The 25,839-nt window shown below is 45.2% G+C and overlaps 2 protein-coding genes across 3 annotated transcripts in view; one reads left to right on the top strand and one right to left on the bottom strand.

The window, feature by feature from the left end:
- The window catches only part of LOC148532590 (SLAM family member 8-like), a 104,393-nt gene extending 87,676 nt beyond the window's left edge, over positions 1-16,717 (bottom strand). Inside the window, exons 1-3 of one of the 2 annotated variants that reach the window (XM_088467644.1) lie at positions 16,656-16,717; positions 8,919-8,955; positions 45-81 (exon numbers count right to left, since the gene is read on the bottom strand). The gene's annotated coding sequence lies outside the window, so the exon portion shown is untranslated. The remainder of the gene's footprint in view (positions 1-44; positions 82-8,918; positions 8,956-16,655) is intronic. The other variant, XM_088467645.1, reaches the window with a different exon arrangement.
- Positions 16,718-18,366: 1,649 nt separating this feature from the next.
- LOC148532589 (NACHT, LRR and PYD domains-containing protein 12-like) overlaps positions 18,367-25,839 on the top strand; it is a 127,963-nt gene continuing 120,490 nt past the window's right edge. Inside the window, exon 1 of the mRNA XM_088467629.1 lies at positions 18,367-18,410. The gene's annotated coding sequence lies outside the window, so the exon portion shown is untranslated. The remainder of the gene's footprint in view (positions 18,411-25,839) is intronic.

Here is a 25,839-nt window from a genome sequence, read left to right as displayed (position 1 = left end):
GTATAAACATTCTATAAATGTACAGTTACTGTGTGATCACTTACCTGTTATTGGAGGAAAGTTCTACGTGTACAATGAATCCTGTAAAAGAAGGAAATTATATATATAAAAAAAAGATCAATGTAGATGTATACATCATAGCACATTAATACACTGCTTTACACTAATTTTGGGCTTTCCCAAGCAGGTCCAAAATAAATATTCACACTATCTATTACATAAGCTTGGGTGGAGGCACTAAAATTCACATTTAGCATAATGGATTCATTTTAGAAACACCTTACACTCTCATCATTCCAATCTAGTACATTAATAGTAGTTATAAGTCCTCCCCGGAGGGTCACAGACACAAACGATGGTACTCTAGTGCACAGGAAGCTCTGCAAGTACATTTATTTACACTACACAATTTCAGGGTTTATTCTCTTCCCAATAATCAGATGTTACAGAATCTTTAACCAAGAAAGTCTTTATAGCTATAATGTTACATTGCAGCAACAGGCGGGAAGCTTCTCATAATTCATATTTACAGCGCGGTTCTCAGACACTCCTAATGCTCAAGTCTATATAGAACATAGCATATAATCTATGGCCAATCACATTTATAGTCTGAGGGTGATGTAACGTGCCTGTAATGCACAAGTCTATATAGTACATAGCATATAATCTATGGCCAATCACATTTATAGTCTGAGGGTGATGTAACGTGCCTGTAATGCACAAGTCTATATAGTACATAGCATATAATCTATGGCCAATCACATTTATAGTCTGAGGGTGATTTAACGTGCCTCTAATGCACAAGTCTATATAGAACATAGCATATAATCTATGGCCAATCACATTTATAGTCTGAGGGTGATGTAACGTGCCTGTAATGCACAAGTCTATATAGTACATAGCATATAATCTATGGCCAATCACATTTATAGTCTGAGGGTGATGTAACGTGCCTCTAATGCACAAGTCTATATAGTACATATCATATAATCTATGGCCAATCACATTTATAGTCTGAGGGTGATGTAACGTGCCTGTAATGCACAAGTCTATATAGAACATAGCATATAATCTATGGCCAATCACATTTATAGTCTGAGAGTGATGTAACGTGCCTGTAATGCACAAGTCTATATAGAACATAGCATATAATCTATGGCCAATCACATTTATAGTCTGAGGGTGATGTAACGTGCCTCTAATGCACAAGTCTATATAGTACATAGCATATAATCCATGGCCAATCACATTTATAGTCTGAGGGTGATGTAACGTGCCTGTAATGCACAAGTCTATATAGTACATATCATATAATCTATGGCCAATCACATTTATAGTCTGAGGGTGATGTAACGTGCCTGTAATGCACAAGTCTATATAGTACATATCATATAATCTATGGCCAATCACATTTATAGTCTGAGGGTGATGTAACGTACCTCTAATGCACAAGTCTATATAGTACATAGCATATAATCTATGGCCAATCACATTTATAGTCTGAGGGTGATGTAACGTGCCTGTAATGCACAAGTCTATATAGTACATAGCACATAATCTATGACCAATCACATTTATAGTCTGAGGGTGATGTAACGTGCCTGTAATGCACAAGTCTATATAGTACATAGCATATAATCTATGGCCAATCACATTTATAGTCTGAGAGTGATGTAACGTGCCTGTAATGCACAAGTCTATATAGAACATAGCATATAATCTATGGCCAATCACATTTATAGTCTGAGGGTGATGTAACATGCCTCTAATGCACAAGTCTATATAGTACATAGCATATAATCTATGGCCAATCACATTTATAGTCTGAGGGTGATGTAACGTGCCTGTAATGCACAAGTCTATATAGTACATATCATATAATCTATGGCCAATCACATTTATAGTCTGAGGGTGATGTAACGTGCCTGTAATGCACAAGTCTATATAGTACATATCATATAATCTATGGCCAATCACATTTATAGTCTGAGGGTGATGTAACGTACCTCTAATGCACAAGTCTATATAGTACATAGCATATAATCTATAGCCAATCACATTTATAGTCTGAGGGTGATGTAACGTGCCTCTAATGCACAAGTCTATATAGTACATAGGACGCCAATATCACACAGGAGAGTGGAGGGAGAGGGTGAGGGACTGTGCACTGTGTACTAAAACACCATTAGGAGGACGCCAATATCACACAGGAGAGTGGAGGTAGAGGGTGTGGGACTGTGGGTTGTGTACTAAAACACCATTGGAAGGACGCCAATATCACACAGGAGAGTGGACAGAGAGGGTGAGGGACTGTGCACTGTGTACTAAAACACCATTAGGAGGAGGCCAATATCACACAGGAGAGTGGAGGGAGAGGGTGAGGGACTGTGTGCTGTGTACACCATTAGGAGGACGCTAATATCACACAGGAGAGTGGAGGGAGAGGGGGAGGAACTGTGCGCTGTGTACTAAAACACCATTAGGAGGATGCCAATATCACAAAGGAGAGTGGAGGGAGAGTGTGGGACTGTGGGCTGTGTACTAAAACACCATTAGGAGGATGCCAATATCACACAGGAGAGTGGAGGGAGAGGGGGAGGAACTGTGCGCTGTGTACTAAAACAACTTTAGGAGGAGGCCAATATCACACAGGAGAGTGGAGGGAGAGGGTGTGGGACTGTGTGCTGTGTACTAAATCACCATTAGGAGGATGCCAATATCACAAAGGAGAGTGGAGGGAGAGTGTGGGACTGTGGGTTGTGTACTAAAACACCATTAGGAGGACGCCAATATCACACAGGAGAGTGGAGGGAGAGGGTGTGGGACTGTGCACTGTGTAATAAAACACCATTAGGAGGACGCCAATATCACACAGGAGAGTGGAGGGAGAGAGTGTGGGGGCTATTGGCTGTGTACTAAAACACCATTAGGAGGAGGCCAATATCACACAGGAGAGTGGAGGGAGAGGGTGTGGGGCTGTTGGCTGTGTACTAAAATGCCATTAGGAGGACACCAATATCACACAGGAGAGTGGAGGGAGAGGGTGTGGGACTGTGGGTTGTGTACTAAAACACCATTAGGAGGACGCCAATATCACACAGGAGAGTGGAGGGAGAGTGTGGGACTGTTGGCTGTGTACTAAAACGCCATTAGAAGGATGCCAATATCACACAGGAGAGTGGAGGGAGAGGGTGTGGGACTGTGGGCTGTGTACTAAAACGCCAATAGGAGGATGCCAATATCACACAGGAGAGTGGAGGGAGAGAGTGTGGGACTGTGTGCTGTGTACTAAAATGCTATTAGGAGGACGCCAATATCAAACCGGAGAGTGGAGGGAGAGAGTGTAGGACTGTGCGCTGTGTACTAAAACACCTTTAGGAGGAGGCCAATATCACACAGGAGAGTGGAGGGAGAGGGTGTGGGACTGTGTGCTGTGTACTAAATCACCATTAGGAGGATGCCAATATCACAAAGGAGAGTGGAGGGAGAGTGTGGGACTGTGGGTTGTGTACTAAAACACCATTAGGAGGACGCCAATATCACACAGGAGAGTGGAGGGAGAGGGTGTGGGACTGTGCACTGTGTAATAAAACACCATTAGGAGGACGCCAATATCACACAGGAGAGTGGAGGGAGAGAGTGTGGGGCTGTTGGCTGTGTACTAAAATGCCATTAGGAGGACACCAATATCACACAGGAGAGTGGAGGGAGAGGGTGTGGGACTGTGGGTTGTGTACTAAAACACCATTAGGAGGACGCCAATATCACACAGGAGAGTGGAGGGAGAGTGTGGGACTGTTGGCTGTGTACTAAAACGCCATTAGAAGGATGCCAATATCACACAGGAGAGTGGAGGGAGAGGGTGTGGGACTGTGGGCTGTGTACTAAAACGCCAATAGGAGGACGCCAATATCAAACCGGAGAGTGGAGGGAGAGAGTGTAGGACTGTGCGCTGTGTACTAAAACACCTTTAGGAGGACACCAATATCACACAGGAGAGTGGACAGAGTGAGTGCGCGACTGTGGGCTGTGTACTAAAACACCATTGGGAGGACGCCAATATCACACAGGAGAGTGGAGGGAGAGGGTGAGGGACTGTGCACTGTGTAATAAAACACCATTAGGAGGACGCCAATATCACACAGGAGAGTGGAGGGAGAGAGTGTGGGGGCTATTGGCTGTGTACTAAAACACCATTAGGAGGAGGCCAATATCACACAGGAGAGTGGAGGGAGAGGGTGTGGGGCTGTTGGCTGTGTACTAAAATGCCATTAGGAGGACACCAATATCACACAGGAGAGTGGAGGGAGAGGGTGTGGGACTGTGGGTTGTGTACTAAAACACCATTAGGAGGACGCCAATATCACACAGGAGAGTGGAGGGAGAGGGTGTGGGACTGTTGGCTGTGTACTAAAACGCCATTAGAAGGATGCCAATATCACACAGGAGAGTGGAGGGAGAGGGTGAGGGACTGTGGACTGTGTACTAAAACACCTTTAGGAGGAGGCCAATATCACACAGGAGAGTGGAGGGAGAGGGTGTGGGACTGTGCACTGTGTAATAAAACACCATTAGGAGGACGCCAATATCACACAGGAGAGTGGAGGGAGAGAGTGTGGGACTGTGGGCTGTGTACTAAAACACCATTAGGAGGACGCCAATATCACACAGGAGAGTGGAGGGAGAGGCTGTGGGGCTGTTGGCTGTGTACTAAAACAACATTGGGAGGACACCAATATCACACAGGAGAGTGGAGGGAGAGGGTGAGGGACTGTGCACTGTGTAATAAAACACCATTAGTAGGACGCCAATATCACACAGGAGAGTGGAGGGAGAGAGTGTGGGACTGTGGGCTGTGTACTAAAACACCATTAGGAGGACGCCAATATCACACAGGAGAGTGGAGGGAGAGGCTGTGGGGCTGTTGGCTGTGTACTAAAACACCATTAGGAGGACGCCAATATCACACAGGAGAGTGGAGGGAGAGAGTGTGGGGCTGTTGGCTGTGTACTAAAACGCCATTAGGAGGACACCAATATCACACAGGAGAGTGGAGGGAGTGAGTGTGCGACTGTGGGCTGTGTACTAAAACACCATTAGGAGGACGCCAATATCACACAGGAGAGTGGAGGGAGAGGGTGAGGGACTGTGCACTGTGTACTAAAACACCATTAGGAGGCCGCCAATATCACACAGGAGAGTGGAGGGAGAGAGTGTGGGACTGTGGGCTGTGTACTAAAACACCATTAGGAGGACGGCAATATCACACAGGAGAGTGGAGGGAGAGGGTGAGGGACTGTGCACTGTGTACTAAAACACCAATAGGAGGACGCCAATATCACACAGGAGAGTGGAGGGAGAGAGTGTGGGACTGTGGGCTGTGTACTAAAACACCATTAGGAGGATGCCAATATCACACAGGAGAGTGGAGGGAGAGGGGGAGGAACTGTGCGCTGTGTACTAAAACAACTTTAGGAGGAGGCCAATATCACACAGGAGAGTGGAGGGAGAGGGTGTGGGACTGTGTGCTGTGTACTAAATCACCATTAGGAGGATGCCAATATCACAAAGGAGAGTGGAGGGAGAGTGTGGGACTGTGGGTTGTGTACTAAAACACCATTAGGAGGACGCCAATATCACACAGGAGAGTGGAGGGAGAGGGTGTGGGACTGTGCACTGTGTAATAAAACACCATTAGGAGGACGCCAATATCACACAGGAGAGTGGAGGGAGAGAGTGTGGGGGCTATTGGCTGTGTACTAAAACACCATTAGGAGGAGGCCAATATCACACAGGAGAGTGGAGGGAGAGGGTGTGGGGCTGTTGGCTGTGTACTAAAATGCCATTAGGAGGACACCAATATCACACAGGAGAGTGGAGGGAGAGGGTGTGGGACTGTGGGTTGTGTACTAAAACACCATTAGGAGGACGCCAATATCACACAGGAGAGTGGAGGGAGAGTGTGGGACTGTTGGCTGTGTACTAAAACGCCATTAGAAGGATGCCAATATCACACAGGAGAGTGGAGGGAGAGGGTGTGGGACTGTGGGCTGTGTACTAAAACGCCAATAGGAGGATGCCAATATCACACAGGAGAGTGGAGGGAGAGAGTGTGGGACTGTGTGCTGTGTACTAAAATGCTATTAGGAGGACGCCAATATCAAACCGGAGAGTGGAGGGAGAGAGTGTAGGACTGTGCGCTGTGTACTAAAACACCTTTAGGAGGAGGCCAATATCACACAGGAGAGTGGAGGGAGAGGGTGTGGGACTGTGTGCTGTGTACTAAATCACCATTAGGAGGATGCCAATATCACAAAGGAGAGTGGAGGGAGAGTGTGGGACTGTGGGTTGTGTACTAAAACACCATTAGGAGGACGCCAATATCACACAGGAGAGTGGAGGGAGAGGGTGTGGGACTGTGCACTGTGTAATAAAACACCATTAGGAGGACGCCAATATCACACAGGAGAGTGGAGGGAGAGAGTGTGGGGGCTATTGGCTGTGTACTAAAACACCATTAGGAGGAGGCCAATATCACACAGGAGAGTGGAGGGAGAGGGTGTGGGGCTGTTGGCTGTGTACTAAAATGCCATTAGGAGGACACCAATATCACACAGGAGAGTGGAGGGAGAGGGTGTGGGACTGTGGGTTGTGTACTAAAACACCATTAGGAGGACGCCAATATCACACAGGAGAGTGGAGGGAGAGTGTGGGACTGTTGGCTGTGTACTAAAACGCCATTAGAAGGATGCCAATATCACACAGGAGAGTGGAGGGAGAGGGTGTGGGACTGTGGGCTGTGTACTAAAACGCCAATAGGAGGATGCCAATATCACACAGGAGAGTGGAGGGAGAGAGTGTGGGACTGTGTGCTGTGTACTAAAATGCTATTAGGAGGACGCCAATATCAAACCGGAGAGTGGAGGGAGAGAGTGTAGGACTGTGCGCTGTGTACTAAAACACCTTTAGGAGGAGGCCAATATCACACAGGAGAGTGGAGGGAGAGGGTGTGGGACTGTGTGCTGTGTACTAAATCACCATTAGGAGGATGCCAATATCACAAAGGAGAGTGGAGGGAGAGTGTGGGACTGTGGGTTGTGTACTAAAACACCATTAGGAGGACGCCAATATCACACAGGAGAGTGGAGGGAGAGGGTGTGGGACTGTGCACTGTGTAATAAAACACCATTAGGAGGACGCCAATATCACACAGGAGAGTGGAGGGAGAGAGTGTGGGGGCTATTGGCTGTGTACTAAAACACCATTAGGAGGAGGCCAATATCACACAGGAGAGTGGAGGGAGAGGGTGTGGGGCTGTTGGCTGTGTACTAAAATGCCATTAGGAGGACACCAATATCACACAGGAGAGTGGAGGGAGAGGGTGTGGGACTGTGGGTTGTGTACTAAAACACCATTAGGAGGACGCCAATATCACACAGGAGAGTGGAGGGAGAGTGTGGGACTGTTGGCTGTGTACTAAAACGCCATTAGAAGGATGCCAATATCACACAGGAGAGTGGAGGGAGAGGGTGTGGGACTGTGGGCTGTGTACTAAAACGCCAATAGGAGGATGCCAATATCACACAGGAGAGTGGAGGGAGAGAGTGTGGGACTGTGTGCTGTGTACTAAAATGCTATTAGGAGGACGCCAATATCAAACCGGAGAGTGGAGGGAGAGAGTGTAGGACTGTGCGCTGTGTACTAAAACACCTTTAGGAGGACACCAATATCACACAGGAGAGTGGACAGAGTGAGTGCGCGACTGTGGGCTGTGTACTAAAACACCATTGGGAGGACGCCAATATCACACAGGAGAGTGGAGGGAGAGGGTGAGGGACTGTGCACTGTGTACTAAAACACCATTAGGAGGACGCCAATATCACACAGGAGAGTGGAGGTAGAGGGTGTGGGACTGTGGGTTGTGTACTAAAACACCATTGGAAGGACGCCAATATCACACAGGAGAGTGGACAGAGAGGGTGAGGGACTGTGCACTGTGTACTAAAACACCATTAGGAGGAGGCCAATATCACACAGGAGAGTGGAGGGAGAGGGTGAGGGACTGTGTGCTGTGTACACCATTAGGAGGACGCTAATATCACACAGGAGAGTGGAGGGAGAGGGGGAGGAACTGTGCGCTGTGTACTAAATCACCATTAGGAGGATGCCAATATCACACAGGAGAGTGGAGGGAGAGGGTGTGGGACTGTGCACTGTGTACTAAAATGCCATTAGAAGGACGCCAATATCACACAGGAGAGTGTTTGGGACTTTGTGCCTGTGCACATCAAACCTGGTGACCATTGCTAGCGACTGCGGGAGTAAACAAATGTGCGAACACACTGGGTTCGATTCATTTCAACGTGAATTGAATAGCGCCAGGAATGAGCTCCAGGAGCTATTCAACTCAGCGCACTGCAAAGCCCCACTAAGGATTTCTTCCTGGAATGTGAGCAGAAATACAACAAAAGTCAAGGTGCGATGCCGTTTTCTGCCCTTAGCGCCGGGAAAACAGCATTGTGCCGGGAAGTTTAGTCGGAGGATGCCCGTTCTCACAACTAAACATCCTGTTGAAGGAGCGAGGGGTGAAAGAATGGACATTCCCTGACCTAACAGCGCCCAGAATTGAATAGCGCTGGGTTCTCTCTCCTGGCGCTATTTACTTCGCGATCAATTGAATGGAGCCCTCTCAGCGATGTAAGCGATAGATCGTTACACAACTTACTACCATATAATACTGTATGCACAGAATCAGTAGAATGTGCTGAGGTATAAATGTATAAGAAGTGTATAGATTAATTTGTGCAATGCAGGAACTGTTTTAAGGTTGGAATTTATCATCGCTATCTTGTTATCTTATGATTCTCTTTCACAGTATAAACATTCTATAAATGTACAGTTACTGTGTGATCACTTACCTGTTATTGGAGGAAAGTTCTACGTGTACAATGAATCCTGTAAAAGAAGGAAATTATATATATAAAAAAAAGATCAATGTAGATGTATACATCATAGCACATTAATACACTGCTTTACACTAATTTTGGGCTTTCCCAAGCAGGTCCAAAATAAATATTCACACTATCTATTACATAAGCTTGGGTGGAGGCACTAAAATTCACATTTAGCATAATGGATTCATTTTAGAAACACCTTACACTCTCATCATTCCAATCTAGTACATTAATAGTAGTTATAAGTCCTCCCCGGAGGGTCACAGACACAAACGATGGTACTCTAGTGCACAGGAAGCTCTGCAAGTACATTTATTTACACTACACAATTTCAGGGTTTATTCTCTTCCCAATAATCAGATGTTACAGAATCTTTAACCAAGAAAGTCTTTATAGCTATAATGTTACATTGCAGCAACAGGCGGGAAGCTTCTCATAATTCATATTTACAGCGCGGTTCTCAGACACTCCTAATGCTCAAGTCTATATAGAACATAGCATATAATCTATGGCCAATCACATTTATAGTCTGAGGGTGATGTAACGTGCCTGTAATGCACAAGTCTATATAGTACATAGCATATAATCTATGGCCAATCACATTTATAGTCTGAGGGTGATGTAACGTGCCTGTAATGCACAAGTCTATATAGTACATAGCATATAATCTATGGCCAATCACATTTATAGTCTGAGGGTGATGTAACGTGCCTCTAATGCACAAGTCTATATAGAACATAGCATATAATCTATGGCCAATCACATTTATAGTCTGAGGGTGATGTAACGTGCCTGTAATGCACAAGTCTATATAGTACATAGCATATAATCTATGGCCAATCACATTTATAGTCTGAGGGTGATGTAACGTGCCTCTAATGCACAAGTCTATATAGTACATAGCATATAATCTATGGCCAATCACATTTATAGTCTGAGGGTGATGTAACGTGCCTCTAATGCACAAGTCTATATAGAACATAGCATATAATCTATGGCCAATCACATTTATAGTCTGAGGGTGATGTAACGTGCCTGTAATGCACAAGTCTATATAGTACATAGCATATAATCTATGGCCAATCACATTTATAGTCTGAGGGTGATGTAACGTGCCTCTAATGCACAAGTCTATATAGTACATATCATATAATCTATGGCCAATCACATTTATAGTCTGAGGGTGATGTAACGTGCCTGTAATGCACAAGTCTATATAGAACATAGCATATAATCTATGGCCAATCACATTTATAGTCTGAGAGTGATGTAACGTGCCTGTAATGCACAAGTCTATATAGAACATAGCATATAATCTATGGCCAATCACATTTATAGTCTGAGGGTGATGTAACGTGCCTCTAATGCACAAGTCTATATAGTACATAGCATATAATCCATGGCCAATCACATTTATAGTCTGAGGGTGATGTAACGTGCCTGTAATGCACAAGTCTATATAGTACATATCATATAATCTATGGCCAATCACATTTATAGTCTGAGGGTGATGTAACGTGCCTGTAATGCACAAGTCTATATAGTACATATCATATAATCTATGGCCAATCACATTTATAGTCTGAGGGTGATGTAACGTACCTCTAATGCACAAGTCTATATAGTACATAGCATATAATCTATGGCCAATCACATTTATAGTCTGAGGGTGATGTAACGTGCCTGTAATGCACAAGTCTATATAGTACATAGCACATAATCTATGACCAATCACATTTATAGTCTGAGGGTGATGTAACGTGCCTGTAATGCACAAGTCTATATAGTACATAGCATATAATCTATGGCCAATCACATTTATAGTCTGAGAGTGATGTAACGTGCCTGTAATGCACAAGTCTATATAGAACATAGCATATAATCTATGGCCAATCACATTTATAGTCTGAGGGTGATGTAACGTGCCTCTAATGCACAAGTCTATATAGTACATAGCATATAATCTATGGCCAATCACATTTATAGTCTGAGGGTGATGTAACGTGCCTGTAATGCACATGTCTATATAGTACATATCATATAATCTATGGCCAATCACATTTATAGTCTGAGGGTGATGTAACGTGCCTGTAATGCACAAGTCTATATAGTACATATCATATAATCTATGGCCAATCACATTTATAGTCTGAGGGTGATGTAACGTGCCTGTAATGCACAAGTCTATATAGTACATATCATATAATCTATGGCCAATCACATTTATAGTCTGAGGGTGATGTAACGTACCTCTAATGCACAAGTCTATATAGTACATAGCATATAATCTATAGCCAATCACATTTATAGTCTGAGGGTGATGTAACGTGCCTCTAATGCACAAGTCTATATAGTACATAGCATATAATCTATAGCCAATCACATTTATAGTCTGAGGGTGATGTAACGTGCCTGTAATGCACAAGTCTATATAGTACATAGCATATAATCTATGGCCAATCACATTTATAGTCTGAGGGTGATGTAACGTGCCTGTAATGCACAAGTCTATATAGTACATAGCATATAATCTATGGCCAATCACATTTATAGTCTGAGGGTGATGTAACGTGCCTGTAATGCACAAGTCTATATAGTACATAGCATATAATCTATGGCCAATCACATTTATAGTCTGAGGGTGATGTAACGTGCCTGTAATGCACAAGTCTTTATAGTACATATCATATAATCTATGGCCAATCACATTTATAGTCTGAGGGTGATGTAACGTGCCTGTAATGCACAAGTCTATATAGTACATAGCATATAATCTATGGCCAATCACATTTATAGTCTGAGGGTGATGTAACGTGCCTGTAATGCACAAGTCTATATAGTACATAGCATATAATCTATGGCCAATCACATTTATAGTCTGAGGGTGATGTAACGTGCCTGTAATGCACAAGTCTATATAGTACATAGCATATAATCTATGGCCAATCACATTTATAGTCTGAGGGTGATGTAACGTGCCTGTAATGCACAAGTCTATATAGTACATAGCATATAATCTATGGCCAATCACATTTATAGTCTGAGGGTGATGTAACGTGCCTGTAATGCACAAGTCTATATAGTACATAGCATATAATCTATGGCCAATCACATTTATAGTCTGAGGGTGATGTAACGTGCCTGTAATGCACAAGTCTATATAGAACATAGCATATAATCTATGGCCAATCACATTTATAGTCTGAGGGTGATGTAACGTGCCTCTAAAGTACAAGTCTATATAGTACATAGCATATAATCTATGGCCAATCACATTTATAGTCTGAGGGTGATGTAACGTGCCTATAATGCACAAGTCTTTATAGTACATATCATATAATCTATGGCCAATCACATTTATAGTCTGAGGGTGATGTAACGTGCCTGTAATGCACAAGTCTATATAGTACATAGCATATAATCTATGGCCAATCACATTTATAGTCTGAGGGTGATGTAACGTGCCTGTAATGCACAAGTCTATATAGTACATAGCATATAATCTATGGCCAATCACATTTATAGTCTGAGGGTGATGTAACGTGCCTGTAATGCACAAGTCTTTATAGTACATATCATATAATCTATGGCCAATCACATTTATAGTCTGAGGGTGATGTAACGTGCCTGTAATGCACAAGTCTATATAGTACATAGCATATAATCTATGGCCAATCACATTTATAGTCTGAGGGTGATGTAACGTGCCTGTAATGCACAAGTCTATATAGTACATAGCATATAATCTATGGCCAATCACATTTATAGTCTGAGGGTGATGTAACGTGCCTGTAATGCACAAGTCTATATAGTACATAGCATATAATCTATGGCCAATCACATTTATAGTCTGAGGGTGATGTAACGTGCCTGTAATGCACAAGTCTATATAGTACATAGCATATAATCTATGGCCAATCACATTTATAGTCTGAGGGTGATGTAACGTGCCTGTAATGCACAAGTCTATATAGTACATAGCATATAATCTATGGCCAATCACATTTATAGTCTGAGGGTGATGTAACGTGCCTGTAATGCACAAGTCTATATAGTACATAGCATATAATCTATGGCCAATCACATTTATAGTCTGAGGGTGATGTAACGTGCCTCTAATGCACAAGTCTATATAGTACATAGCATATAATCTATAGCCAATCACATTTATAGTCTGAGGGTGATGTAACGTGCCTGTAATGCACAAGTCTATATAGTACATAGCATATAATCTATGGCCAATCACATTTATAGTCTGAGGGTGATGTAACGTGCCTGTAATGCACAAGTCTATATAGTACATAGCATATAATCTATGGCCAATCACATTTATAGTCTGAGGGTGATGTAACGTGCCTCTAAAGTACAAGTCTATATAGTACATAGCATATAATCTATGGCCAATCACATTTATAGTCTGAGAGTGATGTAACGTGCCTGTAATGCACAAGTCTATATAGTACATAGCATATAATCTATGGCCAATCACATTTATAGTCTGAGGGTGATGTAACGTGCCTCTAATGCACAAGTCTATATAGTACATAGCAGTGCTCGAAGTGTGCCGGTATACAACGGTATGGTATACCGCCACTTCAAGCACTGAACATTTTTTTTTTATTCCATGGGCTGCTGCTGAGCTGAGTGCGGAGGCGTGGCCTCCGTCCGCTACCCTGACACTGTCTATGGGCAGCCAGACAGCAGCAGCATAGTTCCCTCCCTCCTCCCAGAGCAGCTAGGGGCCGGTCACCTCCTCCTCCCTGCCTTCACGAACCTGCAGCAGCCAGAGTGACTGGAGAGGCTCCGTGGTCCCTCTCTGACAGTTCGACTCCAGTTGAAAGTGCAACAGGAACTTGTGCTCGGTGTGGCAGGTAGGTACTGGGGCACCTGTTGAGACAATTTTTTTTTTTGCTTGCCCCAGTGACTGTGACAGCACGGCTTGGTGTGCATGCTGATCTCCCCCTCCCTCCAAAGCTCTGCTCCTTCCTCTCACCGACCTGCTGCAATCTTTCCCTCCACTTTAACCGTGTCTTCTGCCTTGCCGGGCTGAGGATCTAGCCTTGACGGAGAGGAGGTTTGGGTGGAGAGAGACTGGAGATGGAGACTAGGAAAAAAAAACTCCAGACATAGCTTCGTGAATGAAATAAGTGAGGCTTCGCGGGGAAAGGGGGCGGGGCTTCGCGGGGAAGGGGGCGGAGTCCTGGCCAGGAGGGGAGAGAGTAAAGACTTCCTCACTGTGCAGGCAGCCCACATGAGAGTGAAGCTCGGCAGCACACTGCAGCAGTGCTGTGACTTGTCCCATGATGGTAGCAATGCAGCTGCTTGATTACAGTAACAACAGGAAATGTCCTACAGGTCCAGGGGGCTGCTTGTGAGGAGGGGGGGGTGCCTAACCCTTAGTCCTCCTGAGGAGGTCCCTAAACCTAACCTCCCCCATCCCCGGCTACATCGATACTTACCTCCGGTGCTGGATGATTGGTGCGGGGTCCCAGCGTGGGGAGGCGTCAGTATTTTGACGCCTATGTTAAATCCCCTGCCAGGATTGTGGTGTCGGGATTGGGACAGGCGCATAACTACATCCAATAGCAGGTATATGATTATAACCTGCACCGTTTTGCATTTCTGGATCTTCCTTTCTGTAGCTCTGGGTCTACGAGTCCTCGTTAGGATACTGTAGATTGCTGTCATCATACTGGTTTGGGAAAGGAGGTAGTAAGAGGAGCAAAGGGTGAGAGATGGTTGCATGCCACACCCCTCATAACACATAGCCACACCCTTGTAACATGTGGTCACACCCTTTTTTAAGCGCCTTCGGCGCACACACTAAATACATTTCCATACCCCCACTTCAAAATTCCCACTTCGACCACTGGAACATAGCATATAATTTATGGCCAATCACATTTATAGTCTGAGGGTGATGTAACGTGCCTGTAATGCACAAGTCTATATAGTACATAGCATATAATCTATGGCCAATCACATTTATAGTCTGAGGGTGATGTAACGTGCCTGTAATGCACAAGTCTATATAGTACATAGCATATAATCTATGGCCAATCACATTTATAGTCTGAGGGTGATGTAACATGCCTCTAATGCACAAGTCTATATAGTACATAGCATATAATCTATGGCCAATCACATTTATAGTCTGAGGGTGATGTAACATGCCTGTAATGCACAAGTCTATATAGAACATAACATATAATCTATGGCCAATCACATTTATAGTGTGAGGGTGATGTAACGTACCTCTAATGCACAAGTCTATATAGAACATAGTATATAATCTATGGCCAATCACATTTATAGTCTGAGGGTGATGTAACGTACCTCTAATGCACAAGTCTATATAGAACATAGTATATAATCTATGGCCAATCACTGTAACACATTTATAGTCTGAGGGTAAAATAACGTGCCTCTAATGCACAAGCGTAAAATACGTCCTGAAAACGGCACAAATTGTGTTTACGCCCAAATCTTCATGAGCCTCACTTATAGGAACTAGGTAACGTTCTGCAATGGGTATATTATTATCATTCAGATCTCATCATTAACTTTAGGCAAACACAAAAGGAACATGGCTGTGATATACCATCATAATGGGCCATCAGCATCTGTGTCTGTGTGTTACGGTGGTATGGCAGCGCTATGTACACACCAGCCGATGCCTTATCACTACAGACATCCCATGTGCTTAGCCAGTAGGATGGTTTATTATAGTCTGGTGAGTGTATACAGCTTGCGGGTAGCGGTGCAGGATGCTGGAACAGCGGTTATACCAGGATAATTGGCTGAGTCTCTCAGTGCTAAGTGTTAGACATCCATCTCCCACTGTGTCACTCTCTCACAGTAAAGACAAGATGACCCCGTACATGCTCAGCATCACATTAGCGATGCAGTAAATCCCGCCTGTCTTTGGGTATATACCGCGGCTCATTACTGCGGTATGTACCAAGAATATCGCAAAGGACATATCTCCCGATAATAGCTGGCCTTTACGATGCTGCTGGGCAGATTAACACCCTGTCGGCATTCTGTGCATGCGCAGAAGGACACGGGCTGCGGGGTCTCATGGGAGGGATCGGATGCCTCCCAGGGGGGAGTGTCCATAGACTTATATTGTCTATAAGTTACCCAACAGGCGGAAGTTTTGTACATATGGGGAATGTGGTAAAACCCCAGAAAACTGCATTTTCCAGGGTTTTACTGCATTTTCCTATTTAGTGCATCTCGGCCTAATGCTGCGTACACACGATCAGATTTGTTGTCAGATATGAACGATAACGTTCAATCGTTCATATCTGAAAGAAAATCTGACATGTGAGCCTGCAACGATGAACGATGCGCGTTCCCGCACGTCAGATAACGATATCTGACATCTGATGTTTGCAGTCAGATTTGGACGATTCCATTCATTTTAATACTGTCTGAAATCGTTCATCTGACCGTGTGTAGGCCCCATTACATTACTCTATACACAGCTGTCCTGGAGATCTGTCTGTACGTCACCTACACATGTCTACCGTCGGCAATCCAGCTGCTCTGTAACTATACATCCCAGCAAGTCCTGAAACAGTTTTGCTTTTAGGGCATGCTGGGATGTGTAGTTCCACAGCAACTGGTATGCCACAGGTTACCTGCCCCTATGATATCTGGTACATAGATACAGCTATATAGAGATTCCATAGTCACCTTCTGCATAACAGCAGCCTCGGGGCAGCTGTGAGCATTCAGGAGTATGAAGAAAAAGGGAACAGCCCATGTGCTGGCAGGAGCATGCTCAGTGCACATCTGAGGCCCATCCTGTGACATCATCAGGAGGAGCCAGTACTGCTCACTGCCCAGCAGCACCTATTGCCTCTGAGTAATCACATAACAGTAAAGGGGCACATCCACTAGACCAGTGTTGGCTAACCTTGACACTCCAGTTGTTATGGAACTACATAACCCAGCATGCACTGCTACAGTTTTGCTATTAGGGCATGCTAAAACTGTGGCAGGGCATGCTGGGATATATAGTTCCACAACAGCTGGAGTGTCAAGGTTAGCCAACACTGCACTAGACGATCTACTCCGTGTCCAATCTCTAAACGATTTTCCCTTGAAATTTTATCTTTCAGTCTGAACGATTTGCAAACGATCTTTAATAGATCAAGTGAAATTGACCTGCATGTTCGGTCGACTGACGAGACTATCACACGACCATCGGGAGCGGGCATCGTTGATAGTTAACGACCAAACACTGCAAGATTTATAAACGATTTTTAAACGATTGAACGATAACGACGTCGTTATTGTTCAATCGCCTGCTAAAATCGTGTAGTGGATGCCCCCCTTAACATCACAGGAACTTCTGTCCCTATCACAGCTAATTTAGATCCTGTCTGAAACATGCATGAGGCAAACACTGGAAAACACAAATATGATCATTCAGACAAATTGGTTAAGTCCATTTCATTAATTTGTGTGAACAACCATTTTTGTTAGCTTTCCAGCGTTTGGAAGCAAATGGTGGATTGTCAATTGCTCCCATACATTACCATATTTCAATTCCAACCAACCAGATTGGACAGATGACCTTAGTGCAGAGTTTCCTAAACTCTGCTTAAGCACAGGTGACTTAATTAGTACCTCAGTCCATTTGAATTAGTCATCTGGACTCGAGCATGGATATCCTTAAAACCTGGACTGTAATGGCAGTGTTCAGGAAACACTGAACCAGTGGTTCTCAAACTCGGTCCTCAGGACCCCACACAGTTCAAATTTTCCAGGTCACCCAGGTGTATAAATTACTGACACATTTTAAAAGATCCACAGGTGGATCTAATTATTTCACTTATGATTCTGTGAGGAGACCAGGAAAACTGCACTGTTTGGGGTCCTGAGGACTGAGTTTGAGAACCTGTGACATAGTTTAAAGCTGGCCACACATGTAAAGATTATCTGTCCAACCAGCCAACTAGTTGATTGGTTGGAATGAAAATCTGGTAAGGTATGACAGCAAATGACAATCAGCAATTTGCTCCCAAACGCCGGAAAATGGCCATAAACTGTTGTTTGAACAAATTGTTTAGATCAAACATTTAACAAACTTGTCTGACGACCATTTTATTCTGTTTTCTGACATTTAGGAGCAAATTGCTGATCATCATTTACTCCCATACGTTAGCAGATTCTCATTCCAACCAATCAACTAGTTGGCTATAATTTTGCTACTTCTAGCACATGGGCTGTTCCCTCACTCATTAACGTAGTCAGCTGCCCAGGGGATTGCCAGCAGCTGCAACACACAGGAGATGTAACAACAGTGTCTGTTCATGTTTAATGGTCATGTTTAGCACAGGGATCTCTGGGGCAGATGTATAAGGAATACAGGGTGTTAAACAATGAGAGAGGGAGAACTGCCCAATCATCCCTTATTCTCCTTGTGCTACTCCCTGCCTGCCTGTGAGTAACATTGTCCCAACTTCCTGATCTCCCTGCACTGAGGGATCTGACAGTATGCTGGGCCGAAACTAGGATATCTGTCACCCGGTGCAAGGCATCAATTTTGCGCCCCCTCCCTTCCTGTACCTGGAGTTTGTCCTTGCTCCTACATAAGGCAGTGCACTACTCAGACGTCCCTGGTATAGTGACTTACATTATTCCACACACCATAATGCCCATTACACATTATGCCACACACTGTAATGCCTATTACCAAAGTGCCACTTACATATTTGCCCGACACCAGTTTATACCCCACAGTAAGGGTTCTAATTACTTTAAAATTATTACAATTATCTGCTCGTTGTCAGGGGTTACATGCTCGTTGCCATGGGGTTTCATGCTCATTGCCATGGGGTTTCATGCTCGTTGCCATGGGGTTTCATGCTCGTTGCCATGGGGTTTCATGCTTGTTGCCAGGGGTTTCATGCTTGTTGCCATGGGGTTTATGCTAGTTGCTAGGGGTTACATGCTCGTCACCAGGGGTTACATGCTCGTTGCCATGAGGTTTATGCTCGTTGCCATGGGGTTTATGCTTTTTGCCATGTGGTTTATGCTTTTTGCCATGTGGTTTATGCTTTTTGCCATGTGGTTTATGCTTTTTGCCATGGGGTTACATGCTCATTGCCATGGGGTTACATGCTCGTTGCCAGGGGCTTTCATGCTTGTTGCCATGGGGTATATGCTCGTTGCTATGGTGTTTATACTCATTGCCAGGGGTTACATGCTCGTTGCCAAGGGTTACATGCTCGTTGCCGTGAGGTTTATGCTTGTTGCAATGGGGTTTCATGCTCGTTGCCAGGGGGTTTATGCTCGTTGCCAGGGGGTTTATGCTCGTTGCCAGGGGGTTTATGCTCGTTGCCAGGGGTTACATGCTCGTTGCCAGGGGTTACATGCTCGTTGCCAGGGGTTACATGCTCGTTGCCATGAGGTTACATGCTTGTTGCCATGAGGTTTATGCTTGTTGCCATGGGGTTTCATGCTCTTTGCCATGAGGTTTCATGCTAGTTGCCAGGGGGGTTTATGCTAGTTGCCAGGGGGGTTTATGCTAGTTGCCAGGGGGGTTTATGCTAGTTGCCAGGGGGGTTTATGCTCGTTGCCAGGGGGGTTTATGCTCGTTGCCAGGGGGTTTATGCTCGTTGCCAGGGGATTTCATGGGAGAAGATGCAGCTTTCAGCATCTTCTCCCGGCAGCGCCAGCGTTCCCGGTGCCGGGAACGCTGTGTACCTTGCGCTGGCCTAACAGACACTAGAGGTCCAGTAGGACCTCTAGCATCTGTCTCCTCCTAGGCGACGGCCATTTTTGGATGGCCGTTTTCAGCAGAGTCCATGCGGACGGCTAGTCCAAAAATGGCCACCGCCAAGGAGGAGACAGACACTAGAGGGCCAGTAAGGACCTCTAGCATTTGTCTCCTCTTTAGCGGTGGCCATTTTTGGATGGCTGTTTCTGAATCTGCAGCCCCCAAGCCACCTTGAGTTAGCTTTTTTCACCCCATGCAATCCGGCACCCGGTGCACGTGCACCTCTAGCCCCCCCCTAGTTGCGGCCCTGCAGTATGCAATGTAATCTATACAGTGTATGCAATGTAATCTATACAGTATACCAGGGAACTAACTTATAGTAAGGTGACTAATCTGCTGTTATCAAAATGTGATTCCCCCCCCCCCTCTTTATTCTGAGGCCAATATATCGATGTATGGACAAATGGGGTTGATATTGAACGAATGCAGGGTGATTGGAAAGACAGAGCAGCTTTTGTCCATGAGAGCTTACAATCTACACCATAAATGGTATATTTCTAGTCCAATGGAGGGTCTTATGTAATGGGATCGGTATGATTTACCGCTGGCCGCATGGCTTGCGGTTCAAATCCCGACAGTGGAAGCCCGGCAGAGGTGAAGATCCTGACAGCAAGCTGAGGTGAGTACAAACTAACCTAACCTCATTTCCTACTCTACAGCATTTAAATGCTAAGCGCACTCTAATACAGCAGAATTTCCCCCCATCTTGCACATATAAAATAAATACAAAACTAATGCTGGCCATACACTGGCGCAGTTTTGAGCCGATTGCCCGGTTTGCGACGCGTCGTACGATGAATCATGTCGAAATCGTGTAGAATTTAGGTAGGATACGATCAGATGCACGCTCCCGCTGCTCTTAATACATATCGTATGATCAGATGTGCAACCCATAATATCTATCGTAATCGTATGCAGATCGTGTGTGTTGAAAAGCTCCAAATCGCGCCGTCGGGCCTGTAGGGGAGTTCAAGGGAAAACGTACGATGAATCGCATCGTACTAGTGTATGGCCAGCATATAATGCTTCCACCTGTCCTTCATCATTATTTGGTATGTGCACCTGCTCCTGTCCACACACAAATGATCGGTCTTTTACACGGGTTTCCATAAGGGGTAGGGTCCTGGGATTCCGCTTTACCTAATATTAATGGAATCACTCCAAGCATCTTTTGAATAAAAACGTCTTGAGTTGCATTCAATTAAATCCGATATAAGTAGGTAACTATATGGCACCAGAATATCGTATTGGAGCCCTTTTTACAGTTTGATTCACTCAGATGTACAAATGTAGAGTATGCTAGCGATGTGGCTTTATTTGTGTGAATAAGATGCACATTTTGAGCGAAAATGTATAGGGGGAGCCTGGGGGGCAGCCCAGCATCTTAGCAAGTGCTTGCCCCACGCCCACAGTGATGTGCACGAGGGTGCCGTGAAGCTCCACCCACTCTCCCAGATGAGGTATGGCTAAAGTGCGCATGCACAAAGTCGAATTTGTTGTTGGAAGCCCGTCAACCATTCGATGCTGGGCTTCCGATGTCCATCCCTAATAGGAGCTGAGTGACGTAGGGATGGGAATCATTTTGATGTTTCATCGGAAACATCGGTCAGATGGTTCCAATGTTCGATGTTTAACCCTGCAATGGTGAGGATCCAATGTTTCATCACAATCGCTAGATTTCTGTCCGAGGTTTCCCAGATGGTTTCCAATGTTTTATTTTTATTTTTTTTATTGTTATTGGGGGGGGGGGTGGTATTTATTATTTTTAATCTGTGTGGCTGCTATTTCACTGCATAGGTTACACACTGCTGTAGGGATGGCCATCGATGGTTTATGGCTGATATCGAATGCTTTTGACATCGATGGGGAGAATCAGATGGTTCTCCCACATCGATGTCAAAGCATAACCGAATGTTTTTTTCAAGGTGCAGGGGCTTGGAGCATAGCTCCGCCCTGGCACCTGTAAAGCCCCGCCCCCACACTCTGGCCCACAGGCCAGTCATTCAAATAACAGGGATGACCATCGGTTGATGTTACCATCGATGGTCATCCATTTAATAGTTTTTAGACATCGATGGCTACTTGCTAATTTTCAATCGATGGTAACGCCACCGATGGCCATTCCTACACTGTTGCGTTCATGCATGCTGCTGGGGGCTGTGGCGAACAGTGAAAGACACTGTGGACAGCCAATCAGCAGCAGCACATAGAACAGCCTCGCCCCCGGCTCACTGCCACTGGTACTGCTCTCAATGAGTCACTGGCTGCAGGGCTGGGCTGGCCGCATATGTGCTGCTGGGGGCAGTGGCTGACAGTGACTCTTGTCAGCCAATCAGCAGCTATTGGTAATTGAGCAGAGAGTGAGTGTCAGTCACTCTGTGTGTGTGTGGTTTTTTTTTTTCTTCCTTTTTACAGGCACAAAAGTACAGCACTCCAATAAATTACGTCAGTCTCCCAGCAACACCAGCTGTGGCCATCACTGGACTGTATATACTGTATGCCTCCATCAAATAAACATAATTAGGATTTCAGAAGTTTATTTTATGTTTAAGTAGGTAGTTTACTTAAAAAATAAACATCGGATAACATCAATGTTCCAGAACCAATGTTTAGTACTAAACAATGTTTTGTATCCAATGTTAAAAACATCGGTACTTCCAAAGTTTTCTTTCTATGTCTCATCCTGAGTACCATGAGACTTAGCACAAAAGAGCGAGCAGGGCTATACTGCATTCGGCAGCATGGCATCGGTAACTATATCCCCAGATTGAGCTGCATGTTCAGCCGACTGGGGATATCGTTAACGACCCACCTGAGCGCGCATCGTTGATTGTTCACTTTATACACACTGGACGATATGAACGATAGATCGTTGAATTATGTTGTTGTTGGCCATAAATATCGTCTAGTGTGCACGCAGGTTAAGGCTCCTATAAAACTCATTACAGGGATATGATCCCCAGATAATGAGCACAAATCTTGCTCCCTTATTGGTTAATACGTCTGCAGACTTACCTTCCGAGGGGTATAGTTTCGATTGGAGTCGGGGATGAAGGAGCTGGGAGCAGCATGAGTCTGGGGGTAGAGAGCCGGCCGGCTTGTCGGTCACATGTGCACACCACGTGACCGCTTGCTGGTAACTGACGCACGTCTGGCTGTGCTACATATGGTCTGCAGATGTATTAACAAGTAATACCCCTTTTACACCTAAATTCCGGGTCTGACCCGGAGTTGGAACAAAGTTCCTATCCGGATCAGACCCGGAATTTTGCCGGCGCTGACTCGGGATATCGCTCACACCGCAGTCGGGTCTGCATAGACCCGGCTTTTGCGGAGTGAAAGTGGACGCTTGGAGATGACGTCATCTCCAAGCGCCACTGAAGCCGGGCCAATCGGCTGGCTAGCAGCGCACTCCAGGTCTTCGTGACCCGGAGTGCGCTGTTCCCATAGCAGGGTTTCACGGGCTACGCCCGTGTTAAACCCTGCTAGTTACCTGGGTTGGATTGCCGGGTCACTCGACCCAGCGATCCAACCCTCTCCCCTTTTACACCAGGGAGCTGCCCGGGTTAACCCTTCAAAAACCCGGGTTTTATCTCCGGTGTAAAAGGGGTATAAGAGAGCAAGATTGGTGCTCATTATCTGGGGATCATATCCTTGTAATGAACGTTATAGGAGTGTAAATAAACAGCCGGCAGCTATATTACAGTATGATACTGCTCAATTGTATGTTTTATTGAGGATTATGTTTCATGTCCTGCAGTAGTTGTTATAGGTCTCATTTCATATATTTTTGATTTAATACTATGGTCCGTATTCAATTTAAGGCAAAAAGCAGTTTCGCGTGTTTTTGGCGGAAACTTTTCGCCGATGACGTCATTATCGCCTTATTTGCTTTTACTCCGTATTCAATTTGGAAGACTTTTCGCCTAGGCGTTAAGTCAATGCAATATAATAGGCGGTAAAGTATCGCCTATGAATGGGAGGCAGAAAAAAGTGCAGAATTGGGGTTTTGGGGTGCAACGTTGCGGGAACCCCCTGCAGCCTTCAGACAGTCCCCCAAAGGTAATCTGTTTCAAAAAAATGTAAACACTTAAGAACACCCTAATAAATGACTTTGAATTTGGGGGCATAAAAAAAAAAAGTGGGGGTACACAGTTAAAAACTAGCAAACTAGACTCCAGGGGGGTCCCCAAGTACGCCCCAAGTGTTTTTTTGGATTGCAGGGGCTTGCGGCAGGTGGATTTTTCACGATTTTTTCAACTTCACTTTACCAACTTATAAATATGCTGGCCCCCATTTTCAAGTACCCCAATTTTGCTGGGATAAGTTATTTTCTGCAAAAAAATACTCCTGAATACTATTCTTCACCACTTGTACAAAAACGCTTTTTAGCAGCTATTGAGCCCGTTTTAAAAACACCAAATACCTGCAGCAAGCCAAATCGGGGGGTACCATAGGGAACCCCCATGTCAGAGCATCTTTTGGGGGGGTGTTAGGCTGATTTCTCCAAATCTGACAGTACTTTCCGCCTGTTCAAGTTTCGCCAGGTCCCGTTTTCGTGTACTTTCATATTGAATACGGAGTAAAGCGTGCACGGCTGCGATACTTTCCACCTACAAAACAGGCGATGTAGGCGAAAAGTCTGGGAGGCAGAAAAGTATCATGGGCTCTGTGTGTATATGTGTATATATATATATATATATATATATATATATATATATAATGTGTGTGTTTTGACCAGCCATTCTCCTAACAAGTGTGCCCCTACACAGTCTTATTTTGTCCCCCTTTTTTTTTTTGGTAGTACCATATTGATCATGTTTGACTTGGGGAGCACCACTGACTAACCATGACTACCAGTATATTTACATAGAGTAGGTTGTGGATATTTTCTTTCTACAAGTGACTATTATAGGTCAGTTCTATGAGATACTGACTAACATAACATCATATAACATAATGGCTGATTGTTATCACCTTCTCCTCCTCCCTCTGTGCGGAGTTACCACAAAACCCCTCTCTGACTCAGCCCGAAAGGTCAGAGAGGCGTGTGCTGAGCTCTGATTGGTGGAGCTCATCACATGCTTCAATGACCTGCAGCCTCATGGGAAGGATTCATCAGAGTGAGCCTGTGAGGCAGCAGCAGTGCTGGTCCTGTGTAACGTGTGCTGAGCTCTGATTGGTGGAGCTTATCACATGCTTCCGAGACCTGCAGCCTCATGGGAAGGATTCATCAGAGTGAGCCTGTGAGGCAGCAGCAGTGCTGGCTGGTCCTGTGTAACGTGTGCTGAGCGCTGATTGGTGGAGCTCATCACATGCTTCAATGACCTGCAGCCTCATGGGAAGGATTCATCAGAGTGAGCCTGTGAGGCAGCAGCAGTGCTGGTCCTGTGTAACGTGTGCTGAGCTCTGATTGGTGGAGCTCATCACATGCTTCAATGACCTGCAGCCTCATGGGAAGGATTCATCAGAGTGAGCCTGTGAGGCAGCAGCAGTGCTGGTCCTGTGTAACGTGTGCTGAGCTCTGATTGGTGGAGCTTATCACATGCTTCCGAGACCTGCAGCCTCATGGGAAGGATTCATCAGAGTGAGCCTGTGAGGCAGCAGCAGTGCTGGCTGGTCCTGTGTAACGTGTGCTGAGCGCTGATTGGTGGAGCTCATCACATGCTTCAATGACCTGCAGCCTCATGGGAAGGATTCATCAGAGTGAGCCTGTGAGGCAGCAGCAGTGCTGGTCCTGTGTAACGTGTGCTGAGCTCTGATTGGTGGAGCTTATCACATGCTTCCGAGACCTGCAGCCTCATGGGAAGGATTCATCAGAGTGAGCCTGTGAGGCAGCAGCAGTGCTGGCTGGTCCTGTGTAACGTGTGCTGAGCGCTGATTGGTGGAGCTCATCACATGCTTCAATGACCTGCAGCCTCATGGGAAGGATTCATCAGAGTGAGCCTGTGAGGCAGCAGCAGTGCTGGTCCTGTGTAACGTGTGCTGAGCTCTGATTGGTGGAGCTCATCACATGCTTCAATGACCTGCAGCCTCATGGGAAGGATTCATCAGAGTGAGCCTGTGAGGCAGCAGCAGTGCTGGTCCTGT

This window comes from Taudactylus pleione, unplaced genomic scaffold (assembly GCF_031769625.1).
Source record: "Taudactylus pleione unplaced genomic scaffold, aTauple2 ptg000073l, whole genome shotgun sequence".
Taxonomy (NCBI): Eukaryota; Metazoa; Chordata; class Amphibia; order Anura; family Myobatrachidae; genus Taudactylus; species Taudactylus pleione.
The sequence above is the reverse complement of the archived record's forward strand: the minus strand, read 5'-3'. Positions and strand labels throughout refer to the sequence as shown.